Here is a 15812-nt window from a genome sequence, read left to right as displayed (position 1 = left end):
AACGGGGCAGCTGTGATAATGTTTCAGGTCATCAGATATAGTCCACAAAATCTGGACCCTTTGTCTAACACTCCTCGAAAATCTGGATTTTTATCTTGTCTGCAGCATATGGTTACATAAGTAAATGGCCACACGTCCCTCTGGGTAAGGACTGAGGGAGTCATTACTGCATGCACTTGCCATTTTGTTGCAGGGCTCTTCCTCATGGGAACTATGTCTTCTGTAGTCCATGGGCTCTAGACCTGAGAAATGGTTTAGGCAGGGCATCGTGACTATATATTAGGGCAGCTGACCCCAATCTCCTGATTATCCATCATTGATTTCTTTTGATTGTATAAATTGAGCAAAATCCTTGTGGGCGACCCAACTACCTTGCGCCTAGGTAGACTGTATTTTATTAACCATCTCCATACCTCCCTGCAGATCAGGCGCTACTGTCTGCCAATCTAACCTTGCTGCTCATTAGGATAACTACATTCACTTTGCTTCAGATTTTTATGTGCCACTGCCTGGCCTCTGTTATTTTAGGATTTTATCACCCTCAGTTCTATTGGTGAGCTCGGTTCTGTAACAACATCTTCTACCATCAGTCCTAACGTATCAATCAGAGATTGTTCATGTGCCAAATCCAGCCTACCACCTGTTTTGTAAATAAAGTTTTATTGGAATACACAACCATGCTCACTCACTTGCATCTAGTCTATGGCTGCTTTTGTGCAACAAGAAGAGATTTGAACAGTTGTGACAGAGACCGTATGGCCCACAAAGTCTAAAACATTTACTCTTGAGCCCTTTGTAGAAAAAGTTAGTTGACCCTTGCTGTAGAGAACAGTCATGTCAGTAATGTATCTTCTCTGTTCACTGCTATGTTCCTTATTGGTTTGGGAAAAGGGTTTCCTCTGGTTCTCCTCCATGGAATGCAATCAGCTGGTATGTTATTCTATTTTATGTAGTGCATCCACTTCTCTAGGCCTTTGATTCCCTTTCTTCACCATTTGTCATGGCAACAGGTCACTACGTTCTCCAAGCTTGCAAGAGTTATTCCAGCAGCATGATAGCACCATATCTCAGAGACTTTCCAGGGAGCCAATCACAGGAGAGTGCTCTCATATCAATAAACTCTCCCTTTCCCAGCCCTGCGCTTCCTCCCACACCCACCTCTGATCAACCCCTCCCTCCCATTTGATCCAGCATCCTCAGTATCCAGGCCCATATGTGCTGTTCTTGCTCCTGACAGTACATGTTGGCCAGTCGTGCTTCTTCTTCAGTGGATAGCCCCTTTCCTCTCTTAGCAGCCTTAGCATATCCTTGACTGGGCCATGTTATCATTTTGTGTGCACATTGTCATGTGATTTTGGTCTAGGGGTCAGGTTGGAAAGTGTGGTAACTCCTGAGAGAGGCACATGTGTTTTGCAAGATAGAGGCTTCTGGATCATTTTTAGGTTAAGAGGTCACGGTTGCCTTTAACAGAGAGGAGCGGGCCACTTCTATAGGTCCAGATAGTTCAGGTGGATGTGGGGTTTCAAAGTTCTTGAGTGTCTGCACCATATATCGTCACATCAAATTTCAGGGTACCACTCCTTCCAAACCAGGCCCTGGGCTTGATGCCACTGAATTCCTAGGGGTGAAAATTCAACCTTCTTTGGAGTTTCCCTGCTGTCATAATTTCTGGGTCTGATCCTCAGCCTTTTCTATCTCTTGGCTACAGGAACTGATAGTCACTTAATAAGCTGCCAAGGAGAGACCCTTTGACTTTCACAATTCACTTAAATTGGTGTTTAATCACCCTTGGTCTTTCATTGTTTTCTCCAACTCATCAATAGGTTAACAACCAGCAATAGCCATCTGATTCCCCGGTGCTTGTATTTATCATTTCCCCCCAATCTCTTGAATGCCTTACTTGGCACCCACAAATGCATTCCCTTTCACCAATATCTCATCCCTCACCATTGTGAAAATCTTAACAATTATAGTACAGATTGAGCATCCATAATCTGTAAAAGCTAAAATCCATATGCTCCAAAATCTGAAAGTTTTTGAGCACTGACATGATGCTGAAAGGAAATGCTTATTGCAGCACTTCAGATTTCAGACTTTTGGATTTGGGAAGCTCAACTGGTAAGTATATAATACAAATATTCCAAATTCAGAAAAATCCCAAATCCAAAACACTTCTGGTCCCAAGCATTTTGCATAAGGAATATGCAACCTGTATTACGGGATACTAGGGGCTATCAACAGCTTGCCTACACCAACTTTGGGGTCCTCATTGCCAGCCAGGTAGTGGGCTAGTCAACTCCAAAAATTCCATCTTAGCATTTGTTTCCTAGGACCACTCTTGGTACCAATTGACTTAGATTCGGTCCCCAGGAAACAAACTGTGAGATGGAGATTTGCGTGAGAGAGGTTTATGGGAGACTATTCTCAAAACATGTCTGTAAGAATAACGGAAGCAAACTGGACAGAGGGAGAAGTTAAATTATGATGCAGTTGCAACAGAGATCTCAGCCAACCCTACAGGGAATTCTGGAGCTGGGTTACCCTTTCAGAATTGTCCCAAATGAAGGCAAGTTGAACAGGGCTTTAGACACTCTGAACTAACCAGTCATTTGAATGTGAGTGCTCCTGTGGAGGGATTGCATGACCTTTGGTGAGGCAATTTCTTTTAATCAAGGCCAATTCTCAGAGAGGAAGACATCTAGGAGTCATTAGTAGCCATTACTCCTGGCAGTTGGAGAATGAGTATCTCAGTCTCAAAGGGGGGATCTGGGCAGGGCACCATATCATCCACTATAATCCTTTGATTGTTGAATGAATGCAAAGGTTTTGTAAGCAATGGTAGGGGTCTTGGACTTGATCTTGAAAGCAATGGGATCTCAACACCGGATATTAAGCCCAAGAATGACACAGTCTGATTTGCATATCCAAAAGATCACATTGGCTGCCATGACAATGGATCCAAGAAGGATGTATCTGTTGAGATCCAGTCAAGAAATCAGTAACCATGCCAGTAAGTTTAACAGTGAGAATTTAATATAAGCAGTTGGTTGTACAAGTATTAGATCAAAGAAGAGGCAATAATGATAATTTGAGGGGTCTTCAAAAAGTTTATGAAAAATGCATATTATGAAAAAACTATGCCTGGATTTCAAAATATTTTTGCACCAAGAAAATCCATACTCATTTGTTATGTCTAAACAGCATCTAGTTTGAGGCATTAAGAAGGATAAGACATCAGTTTAAAAAAATTCCTTATCAGAGGAACATGAATTCTGCTAAAATTGAAGCAGGAGCAAACATTAAATATAAGGTGAAGCTTGGGTGGAAAAATGGTGAAATCATTAATGCTTCATAAGAAGTTTATGGGGACAATACACCAAAGAAATCAGCAGTTTGAAATGGATAACTTAAAAACTATCCTTCAGATATGAAGGAGGATAACTTTTTTTTTTTTTGAGACGGAGTTTTGCTCTCGTTGCCCAGGCCAGAGTGCAATGGGGCGATCTTGGCTCATCGCAACCTCCACCTCCCAAGTTCAAGCAATTCTCCTGTCTCAGCCTCCTGAAGAGCTGGGATTACAGGCACGCACCACCACGCCCAGCTAATTTTGTATTTTTTTAGTAGAGATGGGGTTTCTCCATGTTGGTCAGGCTAGTCACAAACTCCCAACCTCAGGTGATCGCTCGCCTCGGCCTCCGAAAGTGCTGGGATTACAGGCATGAGCCACCTCTCCTGGCATAGGATAACTTTTTTTTTTTTTTTTTTTTTGAGACGGAGTCTCACACTGTTGTCTGGGCTGGAGCGCAATGGCTCAATCTCGGCTTACTGAAACCTCTGCCTCCCAGATTCAAGCGATTCTCTTCCCTCAGCCTCCCGAGTAGCTGGGATTACAGGCGCCTGCCCCCACGCCCGGCAAATTTTTTGTATTTTTAGTAGAGATGTGGTTTCACTATGTTGGCAAGGCTGGTTTTGAACTCCTGACCTCGTGATCCGCCCTCCTTGGCCTCCCAAAGTGCTGGGATTACAGGCGTAAGCCACCATGCCCGGCCGATAACTTTTCTTAAGAAGGGATGAGATGATGTTGAAGATGAAGTCCCTCCCAGCAGACCAGCGACATCCATTTACAAGGAAAAAATTAATCTTGTTTGTGCCCTAATGGAAGAGGACTGATGATTAACAGGAGGAACAATAGCCAACACCATGGACATCTCAATTTGTTCAGCTTACACAATTCTCACTGAAATATTAAACTTCCCATTCAATGAGTAAACTTCCCATTCAATGGTTGCCAAAACTAATGCACCCAGATCAGCTGCAGACAAGAACACACAAGACAAGAGCTTTCAATGAAAATTTTAAACAAGTGGGATCAAGATCCTGAAGTATTTCTTTGAAGAATTCTAACAGGAGATGAAACGTGGCTCTACCAGTAAGATACTGAAGACAAAGCACAATCAAAGCAATGGCTACCAAGAGGTGGAAGTGGTCCCATCAGGGCAAAAGTGGACTGGTCAAGAGCAAAGGTCATGGCAAGAGTATTTTGGAAGGCTGAAGGCATTTTGCTCGTTGGCTTTCTGGAGGACAAACAACAATTACATCTGCTTATTATGAGAGTGTTTTGAGGAAGTTAGCCAAAGCTTTAGCAGAAAAACACCTGGGAAAGCTTCACCGGAATCCTTCTCCACCATGTCAATGCTCTTTCTCATTCCTCTCATCAAACAGAGGCAATTTTTTCAGAGTTTTGATGGGAAATCATTAGGCATCCTCCTTACAGTCCTGATTTGGCTCCTTCTGACTTCTTTTTGTTTCTTAATCTTAAAAAATCTTTAAAGGACACCCATTTTTCTTCAACTAGTAATGCAAAAAAGACTGTACTGACATGGTTAAATTCCCAGGACCCTCAGTTGCTTAGGGATGGGCTAAGAAGCTGGTATCTTTGCTTTGAAAAGTGTCTTGAACTTGACGAAGCTTCTGTTGAGAAAGAAAGTTTATATTTTTTATTTTGATCTTTTAATTCCATTTTCCATGAACTATTTGAAGTTTCCTCCTATAGTATAGTAACTTTGGGAGACAACTACCACTCCTAAGGCTGAGGGAACACAGGAAAGAGGTTGGGATTATAAGAACTTAGAAGCTTGGTGGCCTCGTAGAGCTGGGACTCTAACCCTGAGAACAGATACTCACCATCAAGTTAGTGTTGATATCTTAAGAGTTCAGAGGAGCCCTACAGAGGTGGACCCAGATCTCTGAAGAAAGGGCATACCCAGCTAGTGCTAGTACCTCTGAGCTAGTGTAATGAGGCCAGTTCTGGGATGGTGGGGAAAAAATACGGAAACTGGAACCAATGGTTACTGAATCCCTCACTCCTGGTGGTCCCCCCCACATATGGCCCTGCTGGCAGGAGCAGCAAGCAAACAGCAAGAAGTAAGGCTCTTCCCATCTTCTTCCTTCATGGCTCCGTTTAGAGCCCCCGACTAGTAGAACATGACAGGAGCCAACCGGCAAAACAGAAATGCAGTTTGCAGAGCCCAAATTAGATGGAGAAAGTGAGAAACAATGGATTAAAAGGGAGCCCAAAGACTGAGGATGTAAGTGGAGAGACAAGTTTAGAAAGTTTATTGCAGTAACTTAGGGAAGGTGATGGCTGTAGAGATAAGAGAGGGGAACAGATTCATGACACATTTGAAGTTTAAATTAATAGGGTTTTGTGCAGGGGATCACAGGAGGGTGGAGACCAGGGAACAAACTAACTGTATGATGGTGGCATTTACTGATGTGAGGAGCACTGGAGGAGGAGCAAGTGGGTGGGTAAAGAGTTTTGTGGTCAGATTTGAGCTGATCTTGAAAGACAAAGATTGTTCACACAGGCAGAGGGCAGTGGGGAAGGCATTCCAGGATGGAGGCAAAATCAATCAAATAACAGGTTTTTTTAAAAACCCTGCAGGTTTGTTCAGGGGACAGTGGGTCCATCTGTTTTCCTGGGGAGAAGATGTGAACAGGAAAGGAGGGAGAAACTACAATGTAACTACTTGAAATTGCAGCTCATTTAGCTGTGAGCCATTAGCATATTGCGCCTTTAGGACTTGGAATTGACCATTAAATATTTCACTTTGAGATGTGTAAGTGTATGGCTACAACCAGGAGGAGAACAAAATTATATTTTGAGTTATTTCATCCAAAAAGTATTTTTAAGTTTTCCTAACACCTATTCTTTTGAATTATCTACTACAAATGAAAACATGATACAAACATTTTAGGAACTTTAAGTTAAGAACATTTTAACTATAAAATGGAGGGTAAGAGGATGGTAGTCTAATTCCTGAGTTGTGCTTCATCTTGTTTTGATTAAGACATTGCTTTTTGGGAAAGTCTAAGAATTTGATCTTTAACTTTATGCTAAACTGCCCATTCTTTGTTTTGATCAGTTGATTAGTTGATTAAGAGTCAGACTGCCTGGGTTCGATCCTGACTCTAACACTTATTAGCTGTGTGACCCTGGGCAAGTCACTTAACCTCTCTGTCTTAAAGTCTTAACTGTGACATGATGATAATAAAAGCACCATTTTCATAAGGTTGTTGTTAGGATTAAGTGAATTAATATATGTAAAGTACTTAGAACACTGCTTGACACAAAGTAGCACTATGTTATTATTCAACATCTTTGACATTTATGCTTAAGGAAACTATTTGCCCCTTTCTCTTCTACACCAGACAGGTATGTGGAAGAAATGAACAATCAGGCTAGATGAAGGAATCAATTCGTTTTCCTTCACAAATCTCTATTTCCTTTACAAAGCTCTATTCTTTTATAAATCTAATGTAGTAGATATTGCTATTGCCTAATCCAATATGTATTTTACTTTCCCTAGTATTAGAATGTGAATTCCGGGCTTAGACAAAAGAGAACATTTCCAATTCCTTCCTGAAGATAGGTGTGGCTTATGACTACAATTTAGGTGCCAGGATAAGTGGTATTGTTGTGGGACCTTCCAGGGTGCTGAACAGTAGCTACCTCAGATTAAAGGGTCTCACCTTCTACCCCTCTGCCTTCCTATCTTCAACTTGGATGTGATGGTTGCAGTCCTAAATCGTGAGGGTACAAACCACACTCTGAGAATAGCTGCAGAAAGACAAAAGCCTGTTTCTTGGAAGACATCATGGAACTGGAACTGCTGTCTATATCAGCCTCATGTTGTTGGCCTCCAGAATTCTTTTACATGAGCGTGAAGTCAACCTTTCCTTGGTTCTCACTGTTATTTTGATTTCTGCTACCTCCAGCCAACCTCTCCTAACAGTGAGTTTCTATATCCATTAATTAATCAATTGATTCATTGTTAATTTAGATATTTATTGAGTCCCTACCTTATGATAGGCTCTGAAGAAGTAAAGCAGTTCTTAAGAATATTTTCCTGTTCAGGTCACTGGGTCTCATGGAGATGAGTTGTGGCTCCAATAAACACAAATGAAAAATTATGCACAATGATTGTTTTAGAAGATCTTCCTGGAGCAGGCTAATGATCTGCAAATTCATACAAGTTCAGAGAAAACATGAACAAGTTTCTCTGAACAAGTTCAGAGAAAAAAATTAAGCTGCACTGGAAGGCCCTTTGGTAGTGGTAGTTGAGGGATAGGGAGAGTTCTGGGAACTTATTTTGCTTTTGCTTTCTGCCTCTGGGTTTTAAATTCTTCCCTGCCTTCCACCCTTTGTTGGAAATGATATCACCTCCCAGTCTTACCAGTCTAAAACAAGCTGCCCTTGATCTCTACATCTTTAAATGTTCTATCTATCTTTTCTATCTATTCTATCTTTAAGAGGCAGGGGAAGAAGAAGCAAAAGTATGCAAGGGAATTGTGATAATAATACTCACATACTGCCCTTTAAAGCAAAAATCACCAGACAATCCAGTAGGCACACAAATCCTTTGGTTATTGCTTGACAGGTCAAAGTTGCCATTAATAGGCTTATTTATGCTAGATCTATGTATTCAAAGTGTTCAAGTTATAAAGCTTTAGTCACTCATTCAGGTAACTGAACCTCAACTACAGACTTGGCACCAAGAACACAGGAGAGGCGGACGGCAAAATTAGCATGATTCTTGCTCTCATGTTGCTTTGAGCTGGTGACAGCTCCTTTCTTCTCCCTGACAAAAATCACTCAGATCTTTATTTCAAACGTGCATGTGTGGTGTGAAGTTAGACCCTTAATAGCTGGAGTTACATGTAAAACTCCTCAATTCAACCTTTGATTTAGTATAGATTCACTCTTAAAAATAACAGATTTATTTTTCCAAAGAATGACCCGCTTGTACTTTTTTTTTTTTTTTTTTTTGAGACGGAGTTTAGTTCTGTTGCCCAGGCTGGAGTGCAGTGATGGGATCTCGGCTCACTGCAACCTCTGCCTCCTGGGTTCAAGTGATTCTCCTGCCTCGGCCTCCCGAGTAGTTGGGATTATAGGTGCGCACCACCATGCCTGGCTAATTTTGTATTTTTAGTAGAAATGGGGTTTCCCCATGTTGGCCAGGCTGGTCTCAAACTCCCGACCTCAAGCGGTCCACCCACCCAAGCCTCCCAAAGTGCTGGGATTACAGGTGTGAGCCACCGTGCTCAGCCCTTTTTACTTTTACATAAGCCATATTTTCGGTATACTTATAGCAGTATGACATAGATAAGATGTGAGTCACCCTTGGAGAATTCTACGCAATTAACGTTTTTTTTTTTTTTACCTCTCCAGGAAAGCACACCCCCACCATGCAAATTAAACCTAATGTGCAACACTAGGGCAAATACTCAATAATCCTTTTTTCCTCCTTACCTTCAGAACATCCCCACATAATCAATGTAAATCATATTTACAAGGCAGGTTTTGTTGTTGTTGATTATTTTGCTTCTCAATATCTGGAATATAATTGAGATAAGATGTGGGTCACTGAATAAAAGGCCTGAGACTTTTATTTTTCCTTCAACCGACAGTCCTTTGATCTATTTAAATTTATCAATAATAGATTAAGCACATTGCCATTTTACGTATTTTCTACACCCTCAAATCAGTTTGAAACTTAAAAAAAAAACCCACACATCTATATTTGTGTTTGTATTTCTTTCAAATAGTATGAATTTGACAGGTTAGCATTCCTTGAGTTCTGATGGGGGGAAATTGCATTTAATTGATCTGATAAAAACAAAGAAAGTGGAGTTGAAAAGCTAAATAAAGAGTTTGCTTCTCTTTTAAGGCAAGAAGACTGGAAGTTATATCAACAGTTGTATTTTTCAGTCCAATTTGATTTCTCTTTCTCCCTCCCTGACCCCAGTTTAATTGATTTTTGAGTTAAATAATTCAGCTTCTCTCCCTTTGTAATGGGCTGTATTTGGAGAGATGAAGACAAACTGCTTAGACCTTGAAAAACACATGGGCTCCTCGGTTAGATGGCATCTGCGAGGACTCAGAACTCCCTCCACATTCTATAGGGAAAAAACAGAGCCAGGTGCATTTCTTCCCAAATCAAATTAGCTGCAAGATGCCACATCCAATTGTAGCAAATTGATGTGAGAGTTGGTGATGTCTGCAGCAGCTCTTACAGCAAAGGTCACCACACAGAGACACAGACACCAGGCGGGGGTGCAGCAACTTGTGGTAAAGCCACTCTGACAATAGCAGGGAAGACGTAAAATGCAATCAGCTTTTGGAAAATTGCAAGAGAATCCAGTTGTAGTATGTATTCTAATTGGATTTACCGTGCCATCATTTACCTCTTTAAGGATGTTAACATAACATTATGCTTAATTGAAAAAATGGGTAGTTAACTATTCAGAAGAGACTCTCCAGCCCCCCTTATAAGCCACAGTCTAATCAGGCACAAAATATAGGCTGCCCTAATCATATCGCCAGACAGTTTTCAAATTTCTTAAATAAAATTTACTTATTTACCACTGAAAATCAACTAAAAATGTTGACATGTGACAAATTTGCCTATCTTGGTAGTTGTTTTTAAAAATCACCCCTGACATTAACAAGTTTACATCATGCATTATGACATTTAGTTAGTTATTTTTTATTCAATTAGCATGGTAAGGCATCTAAAGCAATCCAAATGTTTTCTGCAATGCCCAAACAGGAGGCAGCAGTTCCATACATTGTATGAGACCAGGCAAGTGTCTGTTCAGATCACCTACGAGACAGTCTATTTACATTTTTGGTTCTATCTAGCAGGCTGCTCTAGGAGAGAAAGGGGAATATCTTAAGGTTTCAACAAACGATTTCAGGACCTTTGTCAAAATCTGTCTATAAAAAGCACATAGATTGCCAAGCCGACTTAACCCAAGATACATCTCTGCTTGAAAGTTAAAATGGGGCTATCTGCTGCACCAGTTAGGCTTGTAATAGAGCTGTATGTATGAAATAATGAATGGATAAATCAGTATGGTATCTTGGAAGGATCATTTTTGTGCAGTTGAAATTCTTTCTTCTCGCAAATTTCTTCTATACTTCTCTTCTTCTCACATACTTTTTCTCATAACTACTGATGATTTTCAGGGCACTGAGGCTCTGCTAGAAATTCAAGTCTTGAAGATATTGAACATTATTGAGCACTTATTTTGTGCCAGGCATCATGCTAAGTGCTCTGGTATTGAGTCCTTCCCCAAACACTAGAAGGCAGGAGCCCTTATCACTCTCACTCGTTAGATCATGAAACTGAGGCACAGAGGGTTACTAACAGCTGGCAAATAAGTGACAAAGTTAGGGGTCAAATCCAGTCTCAGGTCCCCTTGTCCACAGGGCAGATTTGTACTTGTGGGCAACGTGGTTGGCTTCAGCTCTGCTCAAATCTTCGCTGCTCTATTCTGAATCCAAAGCCTCAGCACTTAACCAGTCCAGATCTCAGCCTAACTCTGTTGTGGTTCATAGCAGCTGGCCCTACCCTTTTAAAAAATATATTAATTTTAAGCAATTCAAAACACTATGAATTATCCATAGTTAAAAGTACCAAACAAACAAACAAAAAACAAAACAAAACAAACCCCAAAACCCAAAAGCAACCCACTACGATTTGGTAGATTTTTTTTTTTTAACACCAAACTTTTGTTTCTAATTTTAGAATGTAAATTCTACTTCCCTCACACTGTAGCCTGGTAATAAAACCAAGTCATCTATCTCACCCTATTTTGCCTAGCTGTAAGATTTCATTTTAAATGCTATTATAAACTTGAGGGATGACTCCAAATGCAATTACCTTTTTTTCTGTATAGATGTAAGTTAGTTCAACTTTTTTTTAACTCCAGTAAGGAAAAGAATGACCTTTGTTTTATGCAAGGGAGTAAACTAAGATGTCCACAGCAAGGGGATCAGTGGTAGGAAAGGAATCAGAAACCTATACCCTACTTTCACCTTGACCACACAAAAACCTCAGGGGAGATCTTTAAAAACATCCATGCAACTCTGTTTCGGATTTGGATTGCTTTACTCGAAAGTGAGACAAATATAACTTTAAAGCATTTTACTTAAATATTCCAAATGATATGAACCCCACATATTGGTGGTTACTCCAACTACTTGCAACCTCTTCCCCCTACAAATAGGGAATGCAGATATAGGTTTTATGCTAAAATAGCAGAGCTCTAAGTGCATTAAGAAAATCATTTCAATACAGCTTTTACTAATGCAGACTATTTTTCAAATGAAACAAGGCAGCTACAATAGTTGAGGCGCCACAGATTGAATAAATATTACTTAACCAATTACCAATTATCCATGCTAATAAAGGATGAGGCAGAGCCTGATAAATTAAAACCCCAAATAGACTGAATGTTAGTTTAACCAATGACTCTCTCCCTTTTGCAAGAATGTCTGAGGAATAGCTATAAAATGACTGATCTGAATTTTACTTCCTCCCCCTTCTTCCACCTTCCCACCCTCTGACTGTGGCTCTGATGGGCAGGAAAACGGTCAAAGGGCAGACAGCTGGAGGAAACTCAAAGAAAGCAGGGGGGACCCACAGAGTGGAGAATATGCCCCTGGATAAATGAGAGTTGATTGGATACACAATGGCTCCCTATTGTCCACTCCACATTTTGGATAAGAGGCCAAAGCTGAGCCTGACATAAGTCACTCTTCCCTGGACCTTCCTCTCCTGGCCAGCTGTGTGCATTCATAGGTGACAGTCATGTTTGGCACGTTCCTTGCTTCACTTCTCTATCCTTCTGAGTCACTGGGGATTGAGCTAGAAAACTCTGGCCATACCAGAGGTCTGATCCTTGCCATTTTGCACAACCTCAGCCTGGGTCAAAGACTGGACAGGACTGAAGGAGGCTGCAGAGAAATATTTGCTAGTGATTTGATGGCAGGAGCTTCCAGCTGCAGCCTTTCACAGGGCTCCTGACTTCTGCGATGTCTTCCTTTCTTCCATTACTCTTGCCCTATATTTCCCTACTGCACTCCATTAATGCTCTAGCATTCCTTCTTGCTGCCCCCATCACTTGCCTTATCTCTACTTCGTTGGTGGCCTCACTCACCTCAGCATCATTAACATCTGCATGTGACTAGAATAATAGCTGACTTTCTGATGCTCCATGGGTCACCTGGCCCAGGGCTGACATAAAGCTAGCATGCAACTGTGTAGTTATATCATTTTCTAAAATATCTGAGCCCCCAGAGTGCACCCCTGCTAACCTGGCCTTCTGAATTCAACCCTTAAGATCCCCCCCACCACCCCCTGCTAGCCTCTGGAGTTCCCCATGTTCTAGCATTTAAAGGCCTAAACGTGGACACTGCAGAGGATCTCCAGGAATCTATTCCAGCTGGCATCCAGTTGACATCCATTCTATTTGGTGGTGCCCTTGCCATGACCCATCAGAAAGATATTCTGCCTCATCATCCCATAGCTACGGGACTCAGAGATACCCCAGGAACCTACAAGACCAAGTGTTTATAGGCACTGGTAAGGGAATAAGTATAAAACATTAAATATTTAGTCATTTGCAGATTGGGAGTTGCTTTCAGGTACCATGACCTGGACTCTGACTGGTCTATGGCCCAGTAAAACTTGGAGAAAAGATATCTGTTGACTCTGGAGTTCCAAAATGGTTTGTAGATCCATGCTTTTGTACATGCTCCTTTCTCTATCAGAATATGCCCTTCCCAGCCATGCCCACCTGGCAAACAGGCAAACAGCCACTGATCTTCTAAGATTCTGCTCATGTATCACCTCTTTTGTGCAGGCTTCTCTGATGACCCTTGTCTATTCAAAGAATCACATTGATTCCCACAGAGATTGTATTTTTTCTCTGTTAGAGCACTATTGCTTTATGTTGTAGCCATTTGTTAACCTATCTCTCTTTTCCACTAAATCAGCAGTGGAAGACTGGCATGCTGGAAGCACCTGGGGGGTTTTAAGATATGACCAATAATAGGGTCTCACCCTCAGAGGTTCTGATTTAATTGGCAAGAGGTGAGACCTAAGCATTGGGATATTTAATACCTCCCAGGTGACTAAGGGACCCAGTTTGAATTCCACTACACTAGATTATGAGCTACTTGACTGTAGTTATTGTGTCTCATTCATGTGTATAATCTCTGCATAGGGCTCAGAGCATGGCATACAGTAGGTGCTCATTGAATGACTGCATATCTGTATTATTAATTGGCCTTGACTGAAAAGATCAGTAAGGGCCCTATGACAGAGACTGTCAACTCTTCCCCAATAATCATTCTCTCTTCTATGGAGAAGTGGTAGAAATTTTAGCTCCAGGTGTAGGGCTGCTTAGGAGAAAGACCACATTTCCCACCTTTCCTTGTAGCTAGGAGAGGCCAAGAGAGTATTATGGTTAATAGGATGTGAGCAGAAATAGTGTGTGTAATTTCCACATTATGCTCTTCAATCAATACCCTTCTCTGCTCCCTTTTCTCATTCTCTGCAGACTGATATGCCAAACTATTTTATATTTTACTATCATAAAGCCAGATGCCTGAGCCACTAACACTAGCAAAGCATGTACTAGCTCCACTCTAGCCTGGTAGCCAACTCTGTTGCTTCACAGAAACAGCACTCACTTGGGTCGCTGATGGCTCCCCATCACTCTTAGGCTAACAGCCAAAATCCGTGGCCTGGACCACAAGGTCTTACCTCATCAGGCCGTGTCTGCCTCTCCAAACTCATCCTGCCCTCTACCGCTTTTGGTCTTTCTGCCCTGGTCTCAGCTGGCCTTCCCTTGGTTCCCCAAATGAGTTTTGCTCTCTTCCACCACAAGGTCATTAGAGGAGCTGTTCCCTGTCTCTGGAATGATCTTGCCCCACATTTTCACCTGATTGACTCTAGCTCATCCTGCTGTCCTCTCAGCTGAGCAGCTCTCAGCTTAGCTCAGGTCTCCCCCACCTTTCTGATTAAGCAACCCCCCATATTTACATCTTAAAACTCTGCATTTATCAAAGTTGACTTCCCTGTGCTTGGCACAGAGTCTAGCACAAAGTAGATGCTCAATAAATATTTGTTGAATGAACAGATGAATAAATGAGTAAACCCAGGAGGATAATCTTTTCCTTCCACTGAAGACCAGGCAGAGGCAGGGGAAATGGAACGCATATGGTTAAAACATTAAGAGAGGAAGGACTTTGTTTCTTAACAGTCTTCCGGAGAGCATCCTCCAACCATGATCTGGCTGGAGGAAAGTTAGCCAAGTGTGATCTCACTAGCCTAAGCCCCAAATTAAGTTGTTCTTGGCACTGTAGCCACCAGATCACAAATAGGTGGACTGGCTCTGCTCTGCGTAGCAGCCTTTCTTCTTTGTGCTATGATGAATGGGAGAGCACTAATACTTTTTCCTCTCTTGTTTGCAGGCTCATCTGCTTAAAAGCCTCTGGCCTGAGCTCCCCTGAAAGAGTCATGAGTTCTTACCCAACATGATTCCTCTTGCCTGGAATTGCTTCCTCCTGCCCCCTTTCAAAGTATCCACATCTATACTCTCTTCAAGGCCTGAGCTTGCTCTATCTCTTTCAGGAAGATTTGATGAGCTTCCCTAACTTGCAGCACACTTCCTCCATTCCAGAACTTCAGGAGTTTTGTCAGGAGCATTCACTAGGCCCTCATGATAAGTGTCTAACAACATTATTTATTTTTATGTAACAACACTATCTCTTCAAATACGATGTGCATTCATTCAGGGCAGAAATATGAATCTTTTATTCTTAGATCCCAACACAAGGGGGATTCCCAAGCTGCCTAGTAAGCTTTGGTGAAGCATGAAGTGTTTAAGACGATGACGACATGAGGAAGTATATACTCCCTCTCACAAGACTATTGTCAAGTTGCTCATCTGTAATCCTGCACCCCAGAATGAGGGTAAAAATAGAGTGCACATGGGTCTAAAGAAAATATTTCACTCTAAGATCAAAAGTCAAGTTGCTTCCAGCACGTGACACCATGAGGGTCCTAACTTACTCCCAGTCAGATTAAAACAGCTGAGATCTGGCTGAGTGCGGTGGCTCATACCTAGAATCCCAGCACTTCGGGAGGCTGAGGTGGGCAGATCACCTGACGTCAGGAGTTCAGGGCCAGCTTGGCTAACATGGTGAAACCCCGTCTCTACAAAAATACAAAAATTAGCCAGGCATGATGGTGGGTGCCTGTAATCCCAGCTACTCTGGAGGCTGAGGCGGGAGAATAACTTGAACCTGGGAGGCGGAGGTTGCAGTGAGCTGAGATTGTGCCTTTGCACTCCAGCCTGAGCGACAAGAGCAAGACTCCTTCTCAAAACAAAAACAAAACAAACAAACAAACAACAAAAAAAAACAACTGAGATCTGAATCTCAAAATTGTCCAGGG

General features: G+C 41.8%; 1 pseudogene; it reads left to right on the top strand.

Annotated features, from left to right (window-relative positions):
- LOC134732737 (high mobility group protein B1-like) overlaps window positions 1-15812 on the top strand; it is a 45602-nt pseudogene that overhangs the window by 13011 nt on the left and 16779 nt on the right.

The sequence above is a fragment of the Symphalangus syndactylus genome, chromosome 16 (assembly GCF_028878055.3).
Source record: "Symphalangus syndactylus isolate Jambi chromosome 16, NHGRI_mSymSyn1-v2.1_pri, whole genome shotgun sequence".
NCBI classification, from domain to species: Eukaryota; Metazoa; Chordata; class Mammalia; order Primates; family Hylobatidae; genus Symphalangus; species Symphalangus syndactylus.
Note: the sequence above shows the minus strand (reverse complement) of the source record. Positions and strands in the feature narration are given on the sequence as shown.